This window comes from Coregonus lavaretus (genome assembly GCF_964263955.1).
Source record: "Coregonus lavaretus genome assembly, chromosome: 14".
In the NCBI taxonomy this organism is placed as follows: Eukaryota; Metazoa; Chordata; class Actinopteri; order Salmoniformes; family Salmonidae; genus Coregonus; species Coregonus lavaretus.
The window spans coordinates 38,833,399-38,846,344 of NC_140001.1; positions in this window are offsets into that span (position 1 = coordinate 38,833,399).

The following is a 12,946-nucleotide window of genomic DNA, read 5'->3' on the forward strand; positions in this document are numbered from 1 at the left end:
TGGTCTAAGGCACTGCATCGCAGTGCTAGCTGTGCCACTAGAGATCCTGGTTCGAATCCAGGCTCTGTCGTATCCGGCCGCGACCGGGAGACCCATGGGGCGGCGCACAATTGGCCCAGCGTCGTCCAGGGTAGGGGAGGGAATGGCCGGCAGGGATGTAGCTCAGTTGGTAGAGCATGGCGTTTGCAACGCCAGGGTTGTGGGTTCGATTCCCACGGGGGGCCAGTAAGAATAAAATAAAATGTAATGTACTCACTAACTGTAAGTCGCTCTGGATAAGAGCGTCTGCTAAATGACGTAAATGAAATGAATGAAATGAGTAATCTCTGACCATTCTACCACATAGTTTGACCAATCCAGTCTCAGACCAGTGACTATTTTGAAGGAAGGATGCATTGTCAAAGTATTGGAAGAGGAGGTTGGATCAACAATTTCCTAGACTGTGATCAGTTCTTATAAATCACAAGTGCCATAATATCGGCAGCTGCTTTTTCAAATCGTAAAAAAATAAACAATCTCTAAAGCTTTGCATGGAACAAAATCTTATGTTTGTCATATTTTTTTTTTTTTTTTTCGTGTGCTGGTTTGTTTTGTGTTAAGATAGAGCATTGCATATTAGTTCATGATTGACATTTGTGTGTAACAGAAGACCGGTAACAAATACAGGGACCAAGGTCATGTCATGTTTCCAACACTAGATGGAAATATTTGCCTGACTGATTTAGAAATGACTTTGCTTATATACAGTGCCTTGCAAAAGTATTCATCCCCCTTGGCGTTTTTCCTATTTTGTTGCATTACAACCTGTAATTTAAATTGATTTTTATTTGGATTTCATGTGATGGACATACACAAAATAGTCCAAATTGGTGAAGTGAAATGAAAAAAAAAACTTGTTTTAAAAAAATTAATAACGGAAAAGTGGTGCGTGCATATGTATTCACCACCTTTGCTATGAAGCTCCTAAATAAGATCTGGTGCAACCAATTACCTTCAGAAGTCACAGAATTAGTTAAATGAAGTCTACTTGTGTGCAATCTAAGTGTCACATGATCTGTCACATGATCTCAGTGTATATATACACCTGTTCTGAAAGGCCCCAGAGTCTGCAACACCACTAAGCAAGGGGCACCACCAAGCAAGCGGCACCATGAAGACCAAGCAGGTCAGGGTAAAAGGTGTGGAGAAGTACAGTTCAGGGTTGGGTTATAAAATATAAAACAAATAACCGAAACTTTGAACATCCCACGGAACACCATTAAATCCATTATTAAAAAATGGAAAGAATATGGCACCACAACAAACCTGCCAAGAGAGGGCCGCCCACCAAAACTCACGGACCAGGCAAGGAGGGAATTAATCAGAGAGGCAACAAAGAGACCAAAGGTAACCCTGAAGGAGCTGCAAAGCTCCACAGTGGAGATTGGAGTATCTGTCCATAGGACCACTTTAAGCCGTATACTCCACAGAGCTGGGCTTTACGGAACAGTGGCCAGAAAAAAGCCATTGCTTAAAGAAAAAAATAAGCAAACACGTTTGGTGTTTGCCAAAATGCATGTAGGAGACTCCCCAAACATATGGAAGAAGGTACTCTGGTCAGATGAGACTAAAATTGAGCTTTTTGGCCATCAAGGAAAACGCTATGTCTGGCGCAAACCCAACACCTCTCATCAACGTGAGAACACCATCCTGTGGGGATGTTTTTCATTGGCAGGGACTGGGAAACTGGTCAGAATTGAAGGAATGATGGATGGCGCTAAATATACAGGGAAATTCTTGAGGGAAAACTGTTTGTCTTCCAGAGATTTGAGACTGGGACGGAGGTTCACCTTCCAGTAGGACAATGACCCTAAGCATACTGCTAAAGTAACACTCGAGTGGTTTAAGGGGAACCATTTAAATGTCTTGGAATGGCCTAGTCAAAGCCCAGACCTCAATCCAATTGAGAATCTGTGGTATGACTTAAAGGTTTCTGTACACCAGCGGAACTCATCCAACTTGAAGGAGCTGGAGCAGTTTTGCCTTGAAGAATGGGCATAAATCCCAGTGGCTTTTTTGTCTTTTTTTTTAATTATTTTGTTTCACAAGAAAAAATATTCTACATCTTCAAAGTGGTAGGCATGTTGTGTAAATCAAATGATACAAACCCCCCAAAAATTCATTTTAATTCCAGGTTGTAAGGCAACAAAATAGGAAAAATGCCAAGGGGGGTGAATACTTTTGCAAGCCACTGTAGCTCAAACTGAGGCCTTGCATTAAATGTCAGGACATTTTTTAAATATTTTGTATTTATGCAATTGTAGTCTTTTAGGAAAGAATGCCATTAACACTCACAATTAACAAGAGTTCGTCATATGATAAAAATACCATAAACGCTCACAATTAACAAGAGTTCGTCAAATGATAGGTGGGAGAGAGAAAATTAAAAGGTTTGAATGAAGTAAAGGGTGCTGATAGTGAGACAATCAGAACACTCACTGAATTTGATTTGTGGGACAGCGTCAGAAGGCTTTGAAGACTCACTGGAGCGAACAACTTTATTAATCCTACACCTGTTCATTCAATCCCTCTTCAGGATTCCTGTGAAACTAATCAACAATCAATCACTTTGCTGCTCTAAAGTATGGAGATATACAGTAGGCACTCTGTGTCCCTTGCATGGTGATAGACAAGGGCCCAGTTTCCCAAAAGCATAGGATCCTATGGTTCTAACGATGAACTTAGCCCTAAGATGCTTTTGGGAAACCAGGCCCTGATTCTTCATACAGTAGGGCTCATTTACACTACCCTTTCCAAAACCGGTTCCAGTGAAAGGCGGCAGCAGCAGCTGCAAAAAAGTGTCTAAACTGTCGGACCGGGCTTCAAACCACTTTGAAAAACTGATTTCTACGTAACCTACGGAGGTATTGTAGCAGAGATTTACCAGATATTTAAAAAGCAAAACAAATGTATTTTACCTCAACTTCCCCCGTCCTGGAACGGCAGACCCCCTCCTCGTAAGGTGGAGATTGACCTGAGTTCACCATGGCTGGCAGTGTTTGAGTTGGAATGACTGCTCTTCACTGGGAAAGCCATCATCTCCCATGCAGACGAAGTGTGGCGCAGACTTTAAATTGGAGACCAGTAAGTGCAGTGACACTACTTTTCCTTTTATATTGGTTGACACTGAAAAATATGGTCCGGATAAATGGACAAGAATTGTGTACATCAAGGGAACCACAGAGATTAATCCAAGGCATGTTTTGGACAAGGCTGAGGTGTGAGTGAGGGGAGCTGATTTGTAAATCAGTTTTTAAATGCCAGGGCCCTAAAGTAAAGTGTACTCTGAAGCAGAGTTCTGTATCGGGAAAGTGTATAGGTTAATCTGGTCACAGTTCCCAATGTAGGTCTAGCATCAACTTCAGGCTTCAGTGTCCAGAACTTCAAGTTTGTACACAACCCTGGAAATGACTTGTCCATTGTAGACTGCATTTATTTGTTTATTCTAGACCTGTCCTCAACATGTATAAACATCTACAGTATTTTCATAGTTGTGCGATATTATGTTTTTTTATACTTGAAACGTGTGGTTTTCATAGGGACAGTGCTATGAACGTCGCCCAGCTGACAAACCATCGTGTCACCCATGTCTTGGATGCAAACCAGAGTAAATGACGAGACTGGGCGGAGACATACCAGGGCACGAACATCAAGTACCTTGGCATCGAGGCCCACCACTCCTGTATATTTTACATGATTGTCAACTTCCAGACTGCTCTGAATTCATCCACTGGGCCCTCAGTGTTCAGCAAAGTGGAACGTTGCAAAAAAAGTGAGTTCAATAGTGATAAGTACTCTATCATTGTATGTACTAGCTTGTTACAGAGTAATACGTTGTTACACTAGGGAATGCCTGTATAATGTTAAGTGTGGTATGGCCAAGTGTATGATGAAATGTATATTGAAGAGTTGTTTCCTTTCCAAACATGACATTTCTAGCTGCAACGCACTGAAAGGTCACACTAAAAGGAGGCAAGTTAACACACTGCTTAGTGTGCAAAATCCATGTTCTCTCTCTCCCCCCCTCCCTCTTTCTACCCTCTACCCCCACCTTTCCCTCAGGTATAGTGCTGGTGCACTGTGCGGTGGGGGTGAGCCATTCAGCCACCCTGATTCTGGCCTACCTGATGCTGAAACAGAACCTGACCCGGTGGATGCCATCTGTGCCGTGAAGGACACCCATGGTGTGATCCCCAACAGAGGCTTCCTCAGACAGCTCATCAACTTGGACACCAAACTTTATGGCTGCCTCCGCAAAACCTCCTACACCTAGAAGTCTCTGATTATATCAGGTTCTGTTTTATTCAGTTCTTTTTGTGGGTCATACACTGAACAAAAATATAAATGCAACATGTAAAGTGTTGGTCCCATGTTTCATGAGCTGAAATAAGATCCAATACATTTTCCATACGCAGAAAAAGCTTATTTCTCTCAAATTTTGTGCATAAATTTGTTTACATCCCTGTTAATGAGCATTTCTCCTTTGACAAGATAATCCATCCACCTGACAGGTATGGCATATCAAGAAGCTGAATAAACAGCATGATTATTACACAGGTGCACCTTGTGCTGGGGACAATAAAAGGCCAGATGAATCACGTTTTAAGGGAGCGTGCAATTGGCATGCTGACTGCAGGAATGTCCACCAGAGCTGTTGCCAGATAATTTAATGTTAATTTCTCTACCATAAGCCGCCTCCAATGTCATTTTAGAGAATTTGGCAGTACGTCCAACCGGCCTCACAACCGCAAACCACAAGTATCGCGTCGTGTGGGTGAGCAGTTTGCTGATGTCAACGTTGTGTACAGAGTGCCCCACGGTGGCTGTGAGGTTATGGTATGGGCAGATACAGTGAGGGAAAAAATTATTTGATCCCCTGCCGATTTTGTACGTTTGCCCACTGACAAAGAAATGATCAGTCTATAATTTTAATGGTAGGTTTATTTGAACAGTGAGAGACAGAATAACAACAACAAAATCCAGAAAAACGCATGTCAAAAATGTTATAAATTGATTTGCATTTTAATGAGGGAAATAAGTATTTGACCCCTCTGCAAAACATGACTAAGTACTTGGTGGCAAAACCCTTGTTGGCAATCACAGAGGTGAGACGTTTCTTGTAGTTGGCCACCAGGTTTGCACACATCTCAGGAGGGATTTTGTCCCACTCTGCTTTGCAGATCTTCTCCAAGTCATTAAGGTTTCGAGGCTGACATTTGGCAACTGGAACCTTCAGCTCCCTCCACAGATTTTTTATATATATTTTTTCCTATGGGATTAAGGTCTGGAGACTGGCTAGGCCACTCCAGGACCTTAATGTGCTTCTTCTTGAGCCACTCCTTTGTTGCCTTGGCCGTGTGTTTTGGGTCATTGTCATGCTGGAATACCCATCCACGACCCATTTTCAATGCCCTGGCTGAGGGAAGGAGGTTCTCACCCAAGATTTGACGGTACATGGCCCTGTCCATCGTCCCTTTGATGCGGTGAAGTTGTCCTGTCCCCTTAGCAGAAAAACACCCCCAAAGCATAATGTTTCCACCTCCATGTTTGACGGTGGGGATGGTGTTCTTGGGGTCATAGGCAGCATTCCTCCTCCTTGAGTTGAGTTGATGCCAAAGAGCTCCATTTTGGTCTCATCTGACCACAACACTTTCACCCAGTTCTCCTCTGAATCATTCAGATGTTCATTGGCAAATTTCAGTAGGGCATGTATATGTGCTTTCTTGAGCAGGGGGACCTTACGGGCGCTGCAGGATTTCAGTCCTTCATGGCGTAGTGTGTTACCAATTGTTTTCTTGGTGACTATGGTCCCAGCTGCCTTGAGATCATTGACAAGATCCTCCCGTGTAGTTCTGGGCTGATTCCTCACCGTTCTCATGATCATTGCAACTCCACGAGGTGAGATCTTGCATGGAGCCCCAGGCCGAGGGAGATTGACAGTCATTTTCTGTTTCTTCCATTTGCGATGAATCGCACCAACTGTTGTCACCTTCTCACCAAAATGCTTGGCGATGGTCTTGTAGCCCATTCCAGCCTTGTGTAGGTCAACAATCTTGTCCCTGACATCCTTGGAGAGCTCTTTGGTCTTGGCCATGGTGGAGAGTTTGGAATCTGATTGATTGATTGCTTCTGTGGACAGGTGTCTTTTATACAGGTAACAAACTGAGATTAGGAGCACTCCCTTTAAGAGTGTGCTCCTAATCTCAGCTCGTTAACTGTATAAAAGACACCTGGGAGCCAGAAATCTTTCTGATTGAGAGGGGGTCAAATACTTATTTCCCTCATTGAAATGCAAATCAATTTATAACATTTTTGACATGCGTTTTTCTGGATTTGTTTGTTGTTATTCTGTCTCTCACTGTTCAAATAAACCTAACATTAAAATTATAGACTGATCATTTCTTTGTCAGTGGGCAAACGTACAAAATCAGCAGGGGATCAAATATTTTTTTCCCTCACTGTATAAGCTACAGACAACGAACACAATTGTGTTTTATCTATGGTAATTTTAATGCACAGAAATACCGTGACAAGATCCCAAGGCCCATTTCTTTTAAGGTATCTGTGACCAACAGATGCATATCTGTATTCCTAGTCATGTGAAATCCATAGATTAGGCCCTAATGTATTTATTTCAATTGTCTGATTTCCTCATATGAACTGTAACTCATTAAAATCTTTGATCATTTTTATTTGTACATCAATCAAATGTATTTATAAAGCCCTTTTTACATCGGCAGATGTCACAAAGTGCTATACAGAAACCCAGCCTAAAACCCCAAACAGCAAGCAATGCAGATGTTGAAGCATGGTGGCTAGGAAAAACTCACTGGAAAGGCAGGAACCTAGGAAGAAACCTAGAGGGACCAGGCTCTGAGGGGTGGCCAGTCCTCTTCTGGATGTGCCCGGGTGGAGATAGTACATGGCCATTAAGGCCAGATTGTTCTTCAAGATGTTCATACATTCCTAGATGACCAGCTGGGTGGGTGAGTGAGTGAGAGCCAAAAACATCAGGTCCGGGACAAGGTAGCACATCCGGTGAACAGGTCAGGGTTCCATAGCCGTAGAACAGTTGAACATCCCTTCAGGGATCTGAGACATCACTGATGGTTCGGAGGTCAAACTTCAGAAATCTGTCTTATTGGGAAGTAAATGACAATATGAAAGAGAGGGTGAAAAGCTTCAAGTGCCTCGGCATGCACATCACTGACAACCTGAAATGGTCCATCCACACAGACGGTGTGGTGAAGAAGGCGCAACAGCGCCTCTTCAACCTCAGGAGGCTGAAGAAATTTGTCTTGGCCCCTAAGACCATCACAGACTTCTACAGGTGCACCATTGAGAGCATCCTGTCAGGCTGTATCAAGGCCTTGTACGGCAACTACACTGTTCGCAAACGCAGGGCTCTCCAGATGGTGGTGCGGTCAACACAACACATCACTGGGGGCTGACTGCCTGCCCTCCAGGACATCTACAGTACCCTGTGTCACAGGAAGGTCAAGAAGATGATCAAGGACATCAGCCACCCAAGCCATGGCCTTTTCACCCCGCTACCATCTAGAAGGCAGAGACAGTACAGGTGCATCAAAGCTCGGACCGAGAGACTGAAAAACAGCTTCTTTCTCCAGGCGACCAGACTGTTAAATAGTCACCACTAGCCGGCCTCCGCCCAGTACCCTGCCCTGAACTTTAGTCACTGTTACTAGCTGGCTACCACCCGGTTTTCAACCCTGCACCTTAGAGACTGCTGCCCTATGTACATAGTCATTGAACACTGGTCACTTTAATAATGTTTACATACAGTTTTACCCACTTCATATTAGAGCCCTTTACGGGCATGACATTTTTGCCTGAGCCCTACCCATGCCGTCGTGGTTCAGGCCCTACCCTACCCAGGCACAATTTGCTTCTGCCAAATTGAAGGCCTGGAATGACCGAAATCAGAAATAACTTCCTCCGTTGGAAAGGAGCAGCTAATGGATTTACTGTCTGTAACTCGCTCTCTGCGCACAGCTCGCTCTGCATGCGTTCTGCTCAGAGTCTGTGAGTATCCATAGGAATGGCTTCCGCTTGGGCTGCTCTTCTCAATGAAGAGACATGAGAGAGCAGTTAGCTGTTAGCTACTTTTCGTCACCTAATTCCGACAAAACTCAAGGAACCTTATTATTTTCTGTGAAATAATCTCTCCTGTCTTATATTTGCAGAGGTTGAAGCACATCTGCCACCATGTTATGATCTTAGTCAGATATGACTGTACTGGGCCTCCCGAGTGGCGCAGTGGTCTAAGGCACTGCATCGTAGTGCTAGCTGTGCCACTAGAGATCCTGGTTCGAGTCCAGGCTCTGTCGCAGCCAGCCGCGACCGGGAGACCCATGGGGCGGCGCACAATTGGCCTTGCGTCGTCCAGCAGGGATGTTCTTGTACCATCGCGCACTAGCGACTCCTGTGGCGGCCCGGGCGCAGTGTACGCAGACACGGTCGCCAGGTGTACGGTGTTTCCTCTGACACATTGGTGCGGCTGGCTTCCGGGTTAAGCGGGCAAGAATCAGTGCGGCTTGGTTGGGTTGTGTTTCGGAGGACGCACGGCTCTCGACCTTCGCCTCTCCCGAGTCCGTACGGGAGTTGCAGCGATGGGACAAGACTGTAACTACCAATTGGATACCACGAAATTGGGGAGAAAAAGGGGTAAAAAAAAAATTATACAAAAAAAAGACATGACCGTACTGCGCAGCAGAGCACGAACAAATGGCTAAGCTTCAAAATGTTAGTGATCAATTTAGTGATACCTGAGCCCTGCCCGTATCCTATTTATTGATTAAAAAACAGGTCCTACCCGGCCCTAACCCGATGTATAATGTCAGGGCCCATCGGGGTCGGGTAGCTGAGCTCTACTTCATATGTGTGTGTATATACTGTATTCTAGTCAAGACTCGTACTATATAACTACTGCTGTACAGACTTGTTCTATTCATATACTGTCCATAATGTCTATACACACCATCATACATGCACACTCAGTAGAAGTCGGAAGTTTACATACACCTTAGCCAAATACATTTAAACTCAGTTTTTCAGAATTCCTGACATTTAATCCTAGTAAAAATTCCATGTCTTAGGTCAGTTAAGATCACCACTTTATTTTAAGAATGTGAAATGACAGAATAATAGTAGAGAGAATGATTTATTTCAGCTTTTATTTATTTCATCACATTCCCAGTGGGTCAGAAGTTTACATACTCAATTAGTATTTGGTAGCATTGCCTTTAAATTGTTTAACTTAGGTCAAACGTTTCGGGTAGCCTTCCATAAGCTTCCCCACAATAAGTTGGGTGAATTTTGGCCCATTCCTCCTGGCAGAGCTGGTGTATCTGAGTCAGGTTTGTAGGCCTCCTTGCTCGCACACGCTTTTTCAGTTCTACCCAAAAATTCTCAATCGGATTGAGGTCAGGGCTTTGTGATGGCCACTCCAATACCTTGACTTTGTTGTCCTTAAACCATTTTGCCACAACTTTGGAAGTATGCTTTGGGTCATTGTCCATTTGAAAGACCCATTTGCGACCAAGCTTTAACTTCCTGACTAATGTCTTGAGATTTAGTGAAGTGCACCAGTCCCACCTGCAGCAAAGCACCCCCACAGCATGATGCTGCCACCCCTGTGCTTCACGGTTGGGATGGTGTTCTTCGGCTTGCAAGTCCCCCCTTTTTCCTCCAAACATAACGATGGTCATTATGGCCAAACAGTTCTATTTTTGTTTCATCAGACCAGAGGACATTTCTCCAAAAAGTATGCTTTGTCCCCATGTACAGTTGTAAACCATAGTCTGTATTTTTTATGGCGGTTTTGGAGCAGTGGCTTCTTCCTTGCTGAGCGGCCTTTCAGGTTATGTCGATATAGGACTCGTTTTACTGTGGATATAGATACTTTTGTACCTGTTTCCTCCAGCATCTTCACAAGGTCCTTTGCTGTTGTTCTGGGATTGATTTGCACTTTTCGCACCGAAGTACGTTAATCTCTAGGAGACAGAACGCATCTCCTTCCTGAGCGGTATGACGGCTGCGTGGTCCCATGGTGTTTATACTTCCGTACTGTTGTTCGTACAGATGAACGTGGTACCTTCAGGCATTTGGAAATTGCTCCCAAGGATGAACCAGACTTGTGGAGGTCTACAATTTATTTTCTGAGGTCTTGGCTGATTTCTTTTGATTTTCCCATGATGTCAAGCAAAGAGGCACTGAGTTTGAAGGTAGGCCTTGAAATACATCCACAGGTACACCTCCAGTTGACTCAAATGATGTTAATTAGCCTATCAGAAGCTTCTAAAACCATTACATCATTTTCTGGAATTTTCCAAGCTGTTTAAAGGCACAGTCAACTTAGTGTATGTAAACTTCTGACCCACTGGAATTGTGATACAGTGAATTATAAGTGAAATAATCTGTCTGTAAACAATTGTTGGAAAAATGACTTGTGTCATGCACAAAGTAGATGTCCTAACCGACTTGCCAAAACTATAGTTTGTTAACAAGAAATTTGTGGAGTGGTTGAAAAGCGAGTTTTAATGACTCCAACCTAAGTGTATGTAAACATCCGACATCAACTATATATAAAGCAGGCAGACGGGCATCGAGGCATTCAGTTACTGTTCGATTGAACGTTAGAATGGGCAAAATAAGTGACTTAAGCGACGTTGAGCATGGTATGATCCTCGGTGCCAGGCGCGCCGAATCTAGAAATGGCCGCCCTCCTGGGCTTTTCACGCACGACAGTGTCTAGGGTTTTACAAGAATGGTGCAACAAACAAAAATATCCAGTCAGCGGCAGACCTGTGGGGGCAAAAACAGCTCGTTGATGAGAGAGGTCAAAGGAGAATGGCAAGAATCTTGCAAGCTAACAGGTAGGCCACAAACAGAAAAATAACGGCGCAGTACAACAGTGGTGTGCAGAACGGCATCTCAGAAGTTACAACTCGTTGATCCTTGTCACGGATGGGCTATTGCAGCAGACGACCACATCGGGTTCCACCCCTATCAGCTAAAAACAGCAGCTCCAGTGGGCACATGATCACCAACCCTGGACAATTAAGGAGTGGAGAATCATCGCCTGGAACATGATAGAGAATTCAGTTTACTTGAGTGGCCTGTGCAGTCCCCAGACCTCAACCCAATACAGCGTATTTGGGATGAGATGGAACAGGCTGAATGTACCGCCATCCAATCTGTAGCAACTACGGATGCCATCACTTCAGCATGGACCAACATCCCATTGCGACACCTTGTAAGATTCCCAAAATAATTTAAGGAAGTTCTGGAGGCAAAGTAGATGGGTGTACCTAATAAACTGTCCAGTGAGTGTTTACTGAATATACCAAACATTAGGAACACCTTCCTAATATTGAGTTGCAAGTGACATCAGTAAGGGATCATAGCTTTCACCTGGTCAGTCTGTCATTTAAAGAGCAGGTGTCCTTAATGTTTTGTATACCAGTCCCCTTCTGGCTGTGCTGGGTGGAGATTATAACAGTACATTAAGGCAAGATTTTCCTCCAAGATGTTCAAACGTTCATAGATGACCAGCAGAGTCAAATAATAATCACAGTGGTTGTAGAGGTTGCAACAGGTCAGTACATCAGGAGTAAATGTCACTTGGCTTTTCATAGCCAGGCATTTAGAGGTTGAAATAGCAGGTGCGATAGAGAGAGTTGAAAACAGCAGGTCTGGGACAAGGTAACACGTCCGGTGAACAGGTCAGGGTTCCATAGCCGCAGGCAGAAGAGTTGAAACTGGAGCAGCAGCACGACCAGGTGGACTGGGGACAGCAAGGAGTCATCAGGCCAGGTAGTCCTGAGGCATGATCCTAGGACTCAGGTCCTCTGGGAGGAGAGCGAGAGAGAATTAGAGGGAGCATACTTAAATTCACACAGGACACCGGAAAAGACAGGAGAATAACACCAGATATAACGGACTGACCCTAGCCCCCTGGCACATAGACTATTGCAGCATAGATACTGGAGGCTGGGGGGGGTCGGGAGACACTGTGGCCCCAGCCGTCGATACCCCTGGACAGGGCCAACCAGGCAGGTTTTAACCCCACCCACTTTGCCAAAGCACAGCCCCCATACCACCAGAGGGATATCAACAGACAACCAACCTACTACCCTGAGACAAGGCTGAGTATAGCCCACGATCTCCTCCACTGCCCGAGCCCGAGGGAGGCGACAAACCGGAGTCAAAGCATAAGGTCAAGGATACGGTTTGGGACTGGGTCTGAAGACTTCCACATGCTGCCCATTCTAAAATCCACCAATGGAGGGCAGGGAATACAAGCTTCAAGTTTAGATACGCTTGTGATCAAGACAGAACAAATAGTGGTTTTATGCCACAATCTCAGTGAAGCTCTTGAGGTAAACTACACCTTGACAACTCCCAACACTCATTGCAAAACAGTTTCCATCTTCATAAAGTGCATTTAGGACTGATGAATTCGCTCCCCATGGTTGTAACAAAAAAACTATATTGGAATGTCTCTTTCCCTGCAGAGGCCCATTCCAGTCGAATGTACAAGGGGTTCCCCAGTGATGTCAGAAAGGCATTATCCCAGGAAGCTTTGACAGAGAATCTTCACCATTATGGAGTGACCATGAAGGTGCAATTACATTTTAGTCAATTATCAGACGATCTTATCCAGAGCGACTTACAGTTAGTGAGTGCATACATTTTCATACTGGCCCCCCGTGGGAAACGAACCCACAACCCTGGCGTTGCAAGCGCCATGCTCTACCAACTGAGCTACAGGGGACTTCAAATTAATATTTCTAAGCGTACAGCTCTTTTGAATACAATATGACTGGTTTTGACTATCAACTCCCTTGCTTATGGCCTTTACTTACAGACATTCAAGGAAAATGAG